Source organism: Choloepus didactylus, chromosome 14 (genome assembly GCF_015220235.1).
Source record: "Choloepus didactylus isolate mChoDid1 chromosome 14, mChoDid1.pri, whole genome shotgun sequence".
Lineage (NCBI taxonomy): Eukaryota > Metazoa > Chordata > Mammalia > Pilosa > Megalonychidae > Choloepus > Choloepus didactylus.
In genome coordinates this window covers 72,505,203-72,520,034 of record NC_051320.1, presented here as the reverse complement: position 1 = coordinate 72,520,034, position 14,832 = coordinate 72,505,203, and the positions used below count along the sequence as shown (strand labels likewise).

The window sequence follows — 14,832 nt, the reverse complement described above, 5'->3', positions numbered from 1 at the left end:
AAGAGTAGCTAGGTATCCCTTGAACTAGAGTTGTACTCCTCAAGACTATTTTCATTTTCCCACAGCCCAAGGAGACACTGGCTGCTGGCATCATAAGGTGGTAATAAGAGCTACAGTTTCTCTAGTGAATACTATGTGCTATCAACTGTGCTCAAATGCTTCCTGTAGGTCAGCTCCTTTTGTAGTCCTAGTCACTTTGTAAGGTAGGCGTATTTATTCCTATATCCTATTGTTCAGATGAGGAACCTGAGATCCAAGTAGATGAGTGACTTGGCCATGACTGTACTCCTAACCATCACTCTGTACCACCTAGAAGTACCTCAGCATCTCCATTCTATTCACTCACCATCTCGAGTCATTCTTTCCTAGTTCTGGAAGGAGTATTCTACTTGTAATTTTGGTTATCTGAAACCCCCTCCTTTTCACATGATTCACATCCTGCCTCTTTTTTGGGACCTTCCCTGACCACCACAGTGATCTTTCCCACCATGAAGTCCTGTGGCATCTGTAATTATCCCTGTTGTGCTAGCACTTTCTGTTCCATGTTAGTACATTCTTGTGTGTGTGTGTGTGTGTGTTTTATTTTCCCATGGAGCCTGTATGTACCTTAACAGCAGGTTGGTGTCTTACGATTCTGTGTTTCTCCACCTTAATCATAATAGAACTCAATAGATATCTAATGATTAATTGATTTTCAGGAGTTTTCAACAAATTTTTCTCCTTGAGGAGTGGGATGGAACATGGTTAGGTACAGGCAGTATAGTTGGTAGAAAAAATGACAGTTTGAGGCAAGGCAAACCTGGGTTTGAGTTCTGGCCACTTCCCAGCTGTCTGGCCATAGGCAAGTCATGAGATTCTTAGAGCCTCTGTTTTCTTATCTGTAAAATGGGCACACTAGTGTTACTTTACAGACTAATTGTGAGGATTTGAGTAATGTACATAAAATTTCTAGCCCAGTGCCTGAGTCTTGTCCTTAGGAAATGGTAGCTCTTTTATAATTATTATTAAGTACCAAAATTGCTTGTCATTAGAATTTCTTCTATTAACATACCTTTTGCAAAGACAATGACAGAGCAGTTTCTGCTAAGGCGAGTTATCTTTCTATACTTGTGTTTTTATGTGATGGTGAGGAAGGAGAATTGGTGAGATTGGAAGGGGGCAGGTGGCAGAGCTGGTAAGTGAAGGTGAGGGGGAGTCATGCGGCAGAGTCTGCACGTCACTAAGCTCTTTGTGCTTCTGGAAAATGAGCAGTAGTCTGATGATCTCCAAGACGCTTCAAACTTCAAAGCCTCTGGAAGTTTCCATTTCCACCTCTATCCCCTTGGATGGCTGAAATGTACTCTTTGAGCATCCCAACTGGAGCTGAGGGTGAGAAGGCTGTCAATGCCTGCCTTTCTCTAAGTCTGCAGAAAGATCTCTTCAGATCTGTAGGTGTCTGAATGGCAGAGAGGAGAAAGAAAATAAGAAAACCATGTCTGTGCCTTCCTAATTTATGGTTAGGAAAAAAACACGAAACATGGAGAGGAGGCTCCACAGTGCCAAGGCCACGGAATGAATTGGTGACCAAGATAGAGGAGCCCCAGGCAGCTATTGACTTCTCACCTGAGCCTGGGGAGCTGAGCCCCAAGCAGGTCTTCAGCATGTGCACAGATTGGTGTTTTTGTCAGCAGAAGCCCTTTTGTGGAACCACAACTGCAGTCATATTGAATCATGAGCTAGATTAGCCACACTAAAGGTTTAGCTACATATATTTCAAAGTTAAAACACAGGCTATGACAGTGGTATCAAAACCTGTAATTTCTGATGCAAATGAAGGGCAAAAATGGCCCCTGGCTCCTGGGATAGACAGAGGAATATGTGAGTGAAATAACATGGCAGTTATGTCAAAATGGGAAGTAAAACTAAATTCCAGAATAGTAAATTAGTATCACGGCCCGACTGGTAGAATAACCCATAAGGTAGGAGAATGTGCGTTTTTTTTGTACCTGGATAAAATTACATTGTCAATTTTGTTTAATCCCTCTTTAAAACCTGAACATTTATTTTTGAAAATGTGTGTGGAACATAAGGTGACATTTGAAAAAAAACACAATTTTCAGAGAATACTGATCCCATTAGTTCTTATATTACAGATGCCGATGAATTTTAACTTTTATGGTGTTGCTAACACATGGAAGGAATAAAATGGACTTTCAGCTACCCAAGGTTTTCAGCAGTATCCCTGGGAAGTTCCTGAGCTTTAGAAAATGTTTTGTGGGGCAAACCACGGCATCGGGTTTCTTGGATGCAAGTTCTTACACTGTGAGCATAGTGGTGAAGGTCATTTTCTTTTTTTTTTTTTTTTTGAAATCAGAAAGGTGTAGCCTCATTTCTTATTACCCAAGTAAACTTACGCAATCTACATAACTGTAGTGAGACTAAATGTTCTTATCTTTAAAATGGGGGTAATAATGCCTTTTTTATAGGGCCTTATAAATATTAAAAATGATATAGGTAAAGCACTCAGCTTAGTGTTCTTTACGTAGTAAGGCAGTCTATAAAGGACAGCTGATATTACTATTATTATTTAATCTCTTATGTATGTGATACATTTTTTTAAATTCAGCATTTTAAGATTGACTCAGATTAAAGCAAATATAGTGAGTTTAGTGTTTTGCTTACATTTGTGCATGTTTGAGTTGACTCTGTGGGTTGTTTGTGTGTAAAGTGAATTAACTTTTTTTTTTGTTTCAGTTATCATTTTATTGTGAGATGATAGACCTAATTACAAATTTAAACTTCAACTTGATTATCTTTAGTCAGGCACTAAATTTCATTAAAAGCAAACTGCTTTTCTCAAAAGTGATCACAGAATAATTCAAAATTCAAGTAAGAAGAATGGAAAACATCTAACTGGCACAATAGATTATTTTAGTCTCTTACTATGTCAAATTCAAACTTTTCATTTTCAGTTCAGGTAAACTGTAACTTCAGTAGATATCAATAAATAAAAATTTTTTTGTCACATAGGCTATATTCCATTTATTCAGTCAACTGTTTCTAACTGTCTCAGTTGGGACAGATGAATTCACACAATGGGCTATGCTTGAGCCTTCTTTGCAAGCAGCTTTAGATCCGCAGTGCACTTGGCAATTTCTCCTTTCCCTGCTGAGTAGAGATGCTCTGCACCATGTGCATCTCCATCCAGTTTATCATGTGATCTTGTTCCTTTGGACTCATCATATTCTTCACAGAGACCTAACAGTCTTAGCAATTCTTTACCTCCTTGTCTATTCTATCAGCCATTCCTGGTAAGTAACCTCCAAGGTCATAGCAGTGTAATTCCTCTGGACATGGAAAAGATAACGGTGCTTCTGAACCAGCGTCTGCGGTGATTTCTGAAGTCAGTCGCATCCTGGATGTATTTGATGGACGCCTGCTTCACCTCTTCTACTTGGGCAACTTTTTGCTCATTGAATTTTTAAATTACATAGATGAACAAACCTGATGTTGATAAGGTTAGAGAAGGTCTCTGAGATAATCACATATATTTCTTTGGGTAGAAAATATAAGATAAACTCAGTTCCACGTATCTAAGGTCCTGTGAAACCAGGATAAAGGAACTGGAAAATTCCTCGGGGATCAGCCTAAGGCAAACTTTCCCTCCATATTCAGGCAGAGGTGGTAGAGGGGCGAACTTGGCTGCCCTGGGTGAAAGATTCCTTTGCCTGCAATACCCTGGAGAGCTGCATTCTTGAGGGGGCTCTTTTTCCTCAACTTTTGGGAGGAGGTTTTTTTTTTTAAATTTTTAATTTTTTCTCCCAAGAAAAGCTACTGAGAACCTATAGCTGGAGGGTGGCCTCTGGAGTTAATTTTCTGAACCCTTCCAAAGTAGCACTTTTTAAAATTTTAACAAACTAAACTGTAGGGTCCTTTCCATTTGCTAGAAAATGAAATTATATTTCATTGTAACTGAAGAAAGAAAGCCTCAATCAAATTTTTATTGCCACACATATTTTATGTCCTAATTAGATCCTAATTTTAAAGGTACCATAAAGGAATTACTTTTTAAGGAAAGAATGCTTTTGTCAGGTGCATAGTCACCACCAAATTTACCCATCTTATGTCTTCAGTTTTCATCATGTCTAAACTTGTGTAAATATGTATTTATTTATTAGCTTTAGTTAGTCATACAAATATATGAAATTTAAAAATTATTTATTTGTAAAATTTGGGCACCTATCCCAAAGAATAAAGCTCCATAACCCCCAAAACTCCAAATGGGCAATAACGTACTTAAGAGCAAGGCTTTGGCGTTAGATAAACTGAGCTTGACTCTTACCTTTTCTTTTTGTTAGCTTTGTGATGTTGAACTAAGCCTCAATGTGGCTCCATTTCCTCCTCTAGGAGATGAAAGTAATATCTACTACAGAATTGTTGTAGTGATTAAACAAGTAATACATATAAATTCTTGGCACAGTACCTATCTCATGGTACAGTCTAGATAGATGGTGGCTGTTAGTAAAAAAATTACACGGGCCTGACCTGAAACCATAACTTGTTCAGAAGGCAGAAATATTCAGAGAGTTTCCTCAGATATATTCATGTAAATCTTCAAACAGTTCTCGTGAGGTGGTTATGGTGATGGATATAATTTCTACGTAGACAATGGGATCTTTTTTGGTCATTTTCATGGTTGAATGAGGTTTTCCATTTGATGTTCCAACATTTCTTAGCTCCCAAACACCATGGCAGACAGAAAAACCAAATAGAGCATTGTAAGTGTTCTATTATAAGTTAGTATGATAAGTTAGTAATATATTTAGAAATGAGACTTCAGTTATTTTAAAAAATTTATTTATTAGAAAACTTATTCTATTAAGTGGGTGTGATCTTGGATTAATCTTATAAACAACTTGAATTTGATGCAGTGCATTATAGTGTTCAAAGCATTTTTCACACCTGTTATACTAGTAGGACAGTACGAATATGATAAGGAAGTGGGGTTGGAATTGGTAAATATGAGGAAGCTAGTAAAAAAAAGTTATGGTCTAAGTGAACATTTTTGTAGAGCAATATATGCACATAGATATGGTTTACTATTGAGGATTTGAAAATGATCCACTTTTGTCATCCAATAATTTTGGTTGTGTGTGTTTTATTCTTTTTTGTTAAAAAATCTTCAAATTCAGCAATTTGCACTGGATTTCCCCATGTTGAATATAATGCATTACCATAATTCAAGTCATATTTGGTTGACTCTGTGGTTTTAGGGAGCCTATACATTTCAAATTTATTTTCAAGGTCATGAAGCCATCCCCTATGGCAAGTGCAAAATGCCTTTGATGTGGTGAGCACACATCTGTGTAGACAGACACACTGAACTCTTGCAGTGCTTTGATTTCACATTTTGGTTGAGAGATAAGGTCTTTTGAACCCATGTACATTTCATGTTAAGTCACGTTAAAGAATTAGGCACATGGGCTTTGGCAGTAGCCAGATGGCACCTTGGATGTAAAGTCTGTCCTGGAATGCCTTACAGGGTGAAAGAGGGACACTTGTGCTGTTGTTATCTGCATCACCATGGTTCACATGCCACCAGTAACGCAGAATCAGCTCCTGAAACTCTAAGTGTCCGACATTGAATGCTTATCCCCTAAGTCTTTCTCTCCTCCTGGCTTCCTCAACTCGGTGACTGGCATGGGCAGCCACCCAGGTGACCACGCCGGAACTCCGGTGTCATTCTTAATTTATCTTGCTCCCACATCGCCACATCCAACCCAATCCATCACCTAGACTGGCTAGTTGTAAAGTTGCTCAAATCTGTCCATCCCTGCTTTGTCCTTATCTCTTGTTTGGATTATCACCACAGTATCCCGATTTCCTTCCTGACATCTAGGCTTGCCCCGCTTGAGTCCTTCTCCATTCTGTAGCCATGATGATACCTTTAAGAAGAAATCTAACCAAGACACGTCCCTCCTCTTTTTTTTTAATTTTAATTTAAATTTTTAAAAAATGTTTACTTATTTATTGAATTTTGTTTTTCTAAACAAATGACACATCCTTTCTTAAAGTGTTTTAATGGTTTCCTGCTGCTCCCCTGGATAAAGAAGGTCCAAATTGTTTAGACTGGCCTCCATGTCTCTCCTAAGTTCTCAGAGGGCCTCTGATTTCAGTATTTTCCAGCTTATACTCTGGAGGGAAACACTCTTCAGCTTTCTGAAATGGCTAAATCCCATCCTTCCTTCAGAGTCCAGCTGAGATGTAGTTTCCTCTGGGAAGCCTTCTCTGGCTGGCACCCCAAACCACAAGCCGGGACTGCATTTGTGAGTCTTCCCTGTACTCACTCCTTCTTGCATAGGACTTTTCAAGCTGTATTTTAGTTCCTTGTTTCCTTGTCCACATCTCCTACTCACTGAAAATGTCTGGAGAGCAAGAACTATGTCTTATTCTACTCTCACAGTCCCAGAATTCATAAATATCTGTTAAATAAATGCATGATTTTTAATCTCCTATCCTCTCTCCCTGCTGTCAAATACCAAACCTTGATATAGATTTTTCTGTACCTCTCTCTGAGTCTTTTTGGACATGGGGAAGTGTCCTTTATAGAAATGATACTGGAAAGGTGAGTTATTTTGATTTAGTGAAATATTATTAAAAGTCATTGGCACTTGAAGTTCCATCTCTAGTCTGCAGATAATGGAAGTAGAGCAAAACTGATCTACAGCTTCTTGTAAAGAATTAGCAAGTACAAAGAAGGGCTGGGAAGGCAGGCACAGTGGAAAGGATGTTTTATGCACCCATCCCTCTCCTCTTCCCTTTTCGGAATTGCAGTATTTTGTTGGGCAGTAAGGGAATTCAGTTATCATGTATACCAGTCATTTTTTTTTTTTTTCATTTTTATTGAGATTGTTCAGATACCATACAATTATCCAAAGATCCAAAGTGTACAATCACTTGCCCCTGGGTACCCTCATACAGCTGTGCATCCATCACACTTAATTTTTGTTCAATTTTTAGAAACTTTTCATTACTCCAGACAAGAAATAAAGTGAAAGATGAAAAAAGAAAAAAAGAAAAGGGAACTCTAAACCTCCCCTATCCCTAACCAACCCCCCTCAATTGTTGACTCCTAGTATTGATATAGTACGTTTGTTACTGTTTATGAAAAAATGTTGAACTACTACTAACTATAGTATATAGTTTGCAATAGGTATATAGTTCTTCCCTATATGCCCCTCTATTATTAACTTCTAATTGTATTGTCATACATTTGTTCTGGTTCATGAAGTGATTTCTAGTATTAGTACAGTTGATCATGGACATTGCCCACCATAGGATTCAGTTTTATACATTTCCATCTTTTGACCTCCAACTTTCCTTCTGGTGACATATATGACTCTGAGCTTCCCCTTTCCACCTCATTCACACACCATTTGGCGCTGTTAGTTATTCTCACATCTTGCTACTGACACGTCTGTTCATTTCCAAACATTTAAGTTCATCCTAATTGAACATTCTGCTCATACTAAGCAAGAGCATCTACATTTCTTCCACAAGGCAGGAGGGAGAGTCAAAGAAGGTAGACAGGCAAAAGAAAGAGGAAACAAAAAAATGACAGCTAGGAAGCAGCAAAAGGAAAAATAACCTTAAATCAAAGTAGAATAAAGAATCAGACAATACCACCAATGTCAAGTGTCTAACATGCCTCCCCTATCCCCCCCTCTTATCTGCATTCACCTTGGTATATCACCTTTGTTACATTAAAGGAAGCATAATACAATGATTCTATTAGTTACAGTCTCTAGTTTATGCTGATTGCATCCCTCCCCCAATGCCTCCCCATTTTTAACACCTTGCAAGGTTGACATTTGCTTGTTCTCCCTCGTAAAAGAACATATTTGTACATTTAATCACAATTGTTGAATACTCTAGATTTCACCAAGTTACACAGTCCCAGTCATTATCTTTCCTCCTTTCCTGTGGTGTCTCACATGCTCCCCATCTTTCTCTCTCAACCGTATTCATAGTTACCTTTGTTCAGTGTACTTACATTGTTGTGCTACCATCACCCAAAATTGTGTTCCAAACCACACACTCCTGTCTTCTATCACTCTGTAGTGCTCCCTTTAGTATTTCCTGTAGGGCAGGTGTCTTGTTCACAAAGTCTCTCATTGTCTGTTTGTCAGAAAATATTTTGAGCTCTCCCTCATATTTGAAGGACAGCTTTGCTGGATACAGGATTCTTGGTTGGTGGTTTTTCTCTTTCAGTATCTTAAATATACCACACCACTTCCTTCTTGCCTCCATGGTTTCTGCTGAGAGATCCGCACATAGTCTTATTAAGCTTCCTTTGTATGTAATGGATTGCTTTTCTCTTGCTGCTTTCAGGATTCTCTCTTTGTCTTTGACATTTGATAATCTGATTATTAAGTGTCTTGGCGTAGGCCTCTTCATATCTCTTCTGTTTGGAGTATGCTGCGCTTCTTGGATCTGTAATTTTATGTCTTTCATAAGAGATGGGAAATTTTCATGAATTATTTCCTCTATTATTGCTTCTTTCCCCTTTCCCTTCTCTTCTCCTTCTGGGACACCAATGATATGTACATTATTGTATTTTGTTTCATCCTTGAGTTCCTGGAGACATTGCTCATATTTTTTCATTCTTTTCTCCATCTGCTCCTTTGCGTGTAGGCTTTCAGGTGTTTTGTTCTCCAGTTCCTGAGTGTTTTCTTCCACCTCTTGAGATCTGCTGTTGTATGTTTCCATTGTGTCTTTCATCTCTTGTGTTGTGCCTTTCATTTCCATAGATTCTACTAGTAGGTTTTTTGAACTTTTGATTTCTGCCGTATACATGTCCAGTGCTTCCTTTACAGCCTTTATCTCTTTTGCAATATCTTCTCTAAACTTTTTGAATTGATTTAGCATTATTTGTTTAAATTCCTGTATCTCAGTTGAAGTGTACGTTTGTTCCTTTGACTGGGCCATAACTTTGTTTTTCTTAGGGTAGGTTGTAATTTTCTGTTGTCTAGGCATGGTTTCCTTGGATATCCAAATCAGGTTTTCCCAGACCAGAACAGGCTCAGTTCCCAGAGGGAAGAAATATTCAGTATCTGGTTTCCCTGAGGGTGTGTCTTAGAAAATTGCTCCACCCTTTGATGCCTGGGGTCACTGTGCTTTTCTGCCCAGCAGGTGACACCTGTTAGCCTATAATTCTTGACAGGTGTGAGGAGGTATGGCCATGTTCCCCCAGGCTCTGGGGTCTGGTTCTGAATGGAAAGGGCCCCACCCCTTTCCTCCTAGAGAAGACAGACCCCCCAGGTGGAGGTCATTAGCATTTCAATGGTCTTGCTCTCTGCTTGTGCTGTCTCCGCCCTTCTCTGAGTCACAGCCCTGGAAACTGAAAATGGCTGGGGCTTTCTCCACTGAGCCAAAAAAGAAACAGATAGTCCCCTTCAGACCCAGTCCAAGGCAACCCTCTGGCTTTCCCAGGTCAGTCGTCACCCAAAGCCTCTGTCTGTTTTTTGGGGCTGCGTACCTGTAGTGAGCAGTTCACACTCGCTACTTAAAACCCCAGTTGGGGCTCAGCTGAGCTGTATTTGCTTGCTGGGAGAGAGCTTCTCTCTGACACCATGGGGCTCCGCAGCTCGGGCTATGGGGGAGGGGGTCTCCCGACCTGGTTCCGCAGGTTTTACTTACAGATTTTATGCTGTGTTCTCGGGCATTCCTCCCAATTCAGGTTGGTGTATGATGAATGGATGGTCTCGTTTGTCCCCTCGCAGTTATTCTGGATTATTTACTAGTTTTTTCTGGTTTTTTGTAGTTGTTCCAGGGGGACTGCTTAGCTTCCACTCCTCTCTATGCCGCCATCTTGCCCGAGAGCCCTATACCAGTCATTTTTAAGTGCTGTCATTTATGCAAGGCTGCATAGGCACTGCTGGAAATATAAAAGAAGCGTGGTTCCTGCCCTGAAATATCTTGGGGAGGGTTGGGAAGGTGAGATTTGAATAACAGTATCAATTAGAAAAAGAGTCAAGGTGGGGTTTGTTTGGATGTTGTGAGTATTGATGTGGGAAGTCCTGAAGAGAAAAGGTGCTACTTGGTGGCAAGGTAAAAGAATTATAAATGTCTCAGCTACTGTTCCTTCACTGGCCTCCATAAAACAGAAGCAGTTTGGGCGCTGGAATGAGCATCAACTTGGAGCTGTATGAATTTGTGACGCCGTCACTTCCTTGAACAAAGCTGGAGGACATTGGGAAAGCTACTTAATCACCGATCCTAAATTTTCTTCTTAAAAAAAACTGGAAAAGAAATACTTCATTAGGTTGTCATTCTATAATACCATGTGTGAGTTACATGACTCCTGAAAAATGGCCTAACATTTTGACAATTTGTTTAAATATCAGTGCTCACCATGCACAGGATTTGTTACATGCCTTAGGATTAGAGGAAAAGCTTACAGGAAAGCCAAGTTTATAAGGGAAGAGCCAAGTGTGGGTTTTGTCCAGGATCCTGGAGACAGCATTCTGTGCAAATTAGGGAAGCAGGACTGTTTATCATCTTACCTTTACCATACTCCTGAGTGCCTAACATATCAGATCCTATCATCCATGCTTACTAAATGCCTGAATAGATGAATGACCTCTTTAAAAATAACATGTATTATGATTTGTTTATTACTTCTCTCACATTTTTCTTTTATCATACAATATTTTGATACTTTATGATCAAATGGGAAGATAATGAAATTGCAATTGGAGACTAAATAACTGTTACATTGGTCCATGGATTTAATACTTCCAAGCCTTTTCTGAAGGAGGCATAGCAACATCTATTTCATAAGATTGCAAAGATTAAAGGATGCAGCTCAGCTTAAAAGCCAGCTCCTTTGGGAGGCCTTTGGTAACTCCCTTGTTGACCATACTGTGCTGCTAAAAGATATTTGTCCCTATGTCAATTATTGCACATATAATTTTTTCTACAAATATTTGTTACACTTCTCTTTCCTCCACTAGACAGATGCAATGTGCACTTTTTAAAATTTAACTTTTAAATTTTGAAATAATTATAAATTCATGTAGTTGTAAGAAATAATTCAGAGAGACCCCCATATGCCACTTATCTAGTTGTCTAGTTTCTGGCCAACTATAACATAATGTTTTGCAAAACCGAAGTACCATATCACAACCAGGATATTGACATTGCTGTAGTCAAGATATAGCACATTTCCATCACCACAGTGTCCTCATGTTGCTCTTTAATAGCCATACTCCCTTCCCTCTTGCCCCCACCTCTTCTTTAACTCCTGGCAACCACTATTCTGTGCTCCTTTTCTATAATTTTGCCATTTCAAGGATGTAACAGACATGGAATAATACATTATGTAAATGTGGTGGTTTGAAGTTGTATGCAACCCAGAAAAACATGTTTTTAAGTTTAATCCATTCTTGTGGGTGAGAACCTATTGTAAGTAGGACCTTCTGAAGAGTTTACTTCAGTTAAGGTGTGACCCGCCTCAATCAGGATGAGTCTTAATCCTATACTCACTGGAGTCCTGCATCAGTGGAGTGAAATTCAGGCAGACAGAAAAAGAAAGCTACAGGAAGCCAGAGGTTGGACATCAAAGAAACCTGGAAAAGAAGGGAGAGACCAGGAGATGCCAGCGTGTGCCTTGCCATGTGACAGAGGAGCCAAGGATCACCAGCAGTCAGCCCCAGAATACCAGTCTTGGAGAAGAAAGTGTCACCTTAATGATGACTTGATTTGGACTTTTCCCAGCCTCAAACAGTGACTGAATAAATTCCATTGTTTAACCCAACCCATTTTATGGTATTTGTTTGAGTGGCCTAGGAAACTGAAACAGTGACGTTTTGAGATTTTTTTTTTTCACTCAACACAATTCTCTGGAGATTCATCTAAGTTGTGTACCCCAATATTTTGTACCATTTACATGCTGATTAATATTTCATGGTATGGGTGTTCCACAGTTTGTTTAACTATTCCCCTATTGGTGGACATCTGGTTGTTTCCAGTTTCTGGTTATTATATATAAAGCTGATATGAACATTCATATAAGTTTTCATTTCTCTGTATAGTTGCTCAGAAGTGGGTTGTATGGTAGTTGCAGGTTTGGTTTTCTAAGAAACTGCCAAACTATTATCTTCAATGATTGTGCATTTTTAATTTCCACTAGCAATGTATGAGCCATCATACATCGTGCAAATATTTTCTCCCAGTCTCCAATTTGTCTTTTCATCCACTTATGAGGATCTTTCACAGAGTAGAAGTTTTAAATTTTACCAATTTTATGAATTTGTCAATATTTCCTTTTATGAATTATGATTTGGTGTCAAGTATGAGCTCTTTGTTAGCCCCAGTTCCTAAAGATTTTCTTCAGTTTTTTTTTTCTCCCTTGAAGTTTTATATTTTTATGTTTCACTTTTAAGTCTGTGATTCATTTTAAGTTAATTTGTGTATAAGGTGTGAGACTTAGTTTGAGGTTCATTTATTTGCCTATGGATGTCCTCTTGTTCAGCTGCCATTTGTTGAAAAGGCTGTTTTTCCTTATTGAATTGCTTTTGAACCACTATCAAGCAACACACTGGGCATATTTTTGTGGATCTATTTTTGTTTCATTAACTATTTCTCTATTCTCTTCTGTTGGTCTATGTGTCTATTCCTCCACCAATCCTATGCAGTCTTGATTATGGTAGCTATATAATAAATCTTGAATTTGGTTAGACTGATTTCTCACACTTTATTATTCTTTTTCAACATTGTTTTAGCTCTTCTAGTTCCTTTACCTTTTCATGTACTTTTTAGAATTATCTTGTCCATATGTATAAAAATCTTGTAGGGATTTTGATGGGAATTGTGTTACACCTGTATATCAATTTGTGGAGAATTGATATCTTTACTATGTAGAGTCTTTCAATCCATGAATGAGGTATACCTTTCCATTTTCATAGGTCTTCTTTGATTTTGTTTCATCAGCATTTTATAGTTTTTAGCATATAAGTCCTGTACATATTTTGCTAGACTCCCACCTAAATGTTTCATTTTATTTGAATGATTATAAATAGTATTGTATTTTAAATTTCAGATTCCTTGTGTCCATAGCAAGTGTATAGAAGCACAATTGATTTTTGTATATTCATCTTGTGTTCTGTGATCTTGCTAAAATACTTATTCGTTCAATGAGGGTTATTATTATTATTGAGTATAATCCTTTGAGTTTTCTACATAGACAATTGTGTCATCTGCAAATAGAAACAGTTTCATTTCTCTTTTCCCACATGCATGCATTTTATTTCTATTCCTTGCCTTATTACAATTGCTAGAACTTCCAGCACTATAATCAAGAAGAGTGCTATGAGTGGACATTCTTGCCTTGTTTCCAATCTTAGAAAGTCTTTCATCACTAAGCATCTTGTTAGCTGTAGTTTTTTTTGTGTGTGTGTGTGGAAGCTCTATCAAATTGAGGAAGTTTCTCACTATTCGATTTTTATCATAGTTTTGTAAAGAATGGGTGTTGAATTTTGTCAAATGCTTTTCCTGCATTGATCAATATATATAATTTTTCTTCCTTAGCCTGTTAACATGGTGATGGCATTGATTGATATTTGAATATTTAACTAACCTTGAGTCTCTGAAATAAATCTGACTTGAACATGGCTTGTAATTATTTTTTTAATTTAAAATTTTATTAATTTTTATTTACAAACATGCTATTATTTTATTAAGGATTCTTCCATCTATATTCATTAGGGATACTGGTCTCTAGTTTTCTTTCTTTTTTCTTTTTAATTTTTTAGTGTCTTTGGTTTTTGTGTTGAGGTAACATTGGTCTCATAAAATGAATTTGGAAGTGTTCCCTTTTCTTTTATTTTCTGGAAGAGACTGTGTAGAGTTTGGGCTAATTTGATATTTGGGCTAATTTGAATGTTTGATAGATTTCTCCGGTGAAACCATCTGGGACTGGATATAACACACACACACACACCCCTATATCTACATCTATATATTTATATCTATATCTATATCTATATCTATATCTATATCTATATCTATCTGTCTATACCTATGTCTATATATCATCTATATGCACACTTGTTTTGAGGAGGTGATTTAAATTATGAATTCAATTTCCTTAATTGCTATAGGGCTATACAGATTATCTATTTAGAAGGGTTCTGTAGTTTGTGTTTTTTGAGGAAGTGGTCCATTTCATCTAAATTGTAACTTTAAGTGTGTAGAATTTTGTAGTATTCCCCTATTATCCTTTTGATGTCAGCAAGGTCTATATAACCTCTTCAGTGAAATGTCTGTTTGTATCCCTTTCACTCCTGATATTGCTAATTAGACACTTCTCTCTGTTATTCTTTGCTAATTAGACACTTCTCTCTGTTATTCTTTGTCTGTCTTTTGTCAGTCTTGCTAGAGTTTTGTCAATTTTATTGATCTTTTTTCAAGAACCAACTCTTTCTTTTATTGATTTTCTCTGTTTTTGTTTTCAATTTCATTGATTTCTTTATTATTTCCTTTCTTCTGCTTGCTCTAAATTTATTTTGCTCATCTTTTTTCTAGGTTCTTGAGGGGAAAAATTAGGTTACTTATTTGAGACTCTTTTTCTTTTCTCATGTATACTTTCAGTTCTATAAATTTCCTTTACAGCATTGCTTTAGCTGTGTCCCACAAATTTTGATGTGTTGTGTTGTCTTTAAGTTCAGTGTATTCTTTGATTTCCTATTAGAGTTCCTCTTTGACTTGTGAATTATTTGGAAGTGCATTGTTTAGTTTCCAAGTGTTTGGAGGTATTGAGGGTTAATCATGTCCCCCCCAAAAAACATGTTC

The 14,832-nt window shown here is 37.7% G+C and overlaps 1 pseudogene; it reads right to left on the bottom strand.

Annotated features, from left to right (window-relative positions):
• Positions 1–3,067: 3,067 nt before the first annotated feature.
• The window catches only part of LOC119508874, an 81,881-nt pseudogene continuing 70,116 nt past the window's right edge, over positions 3,068–14,832 (bottom strand).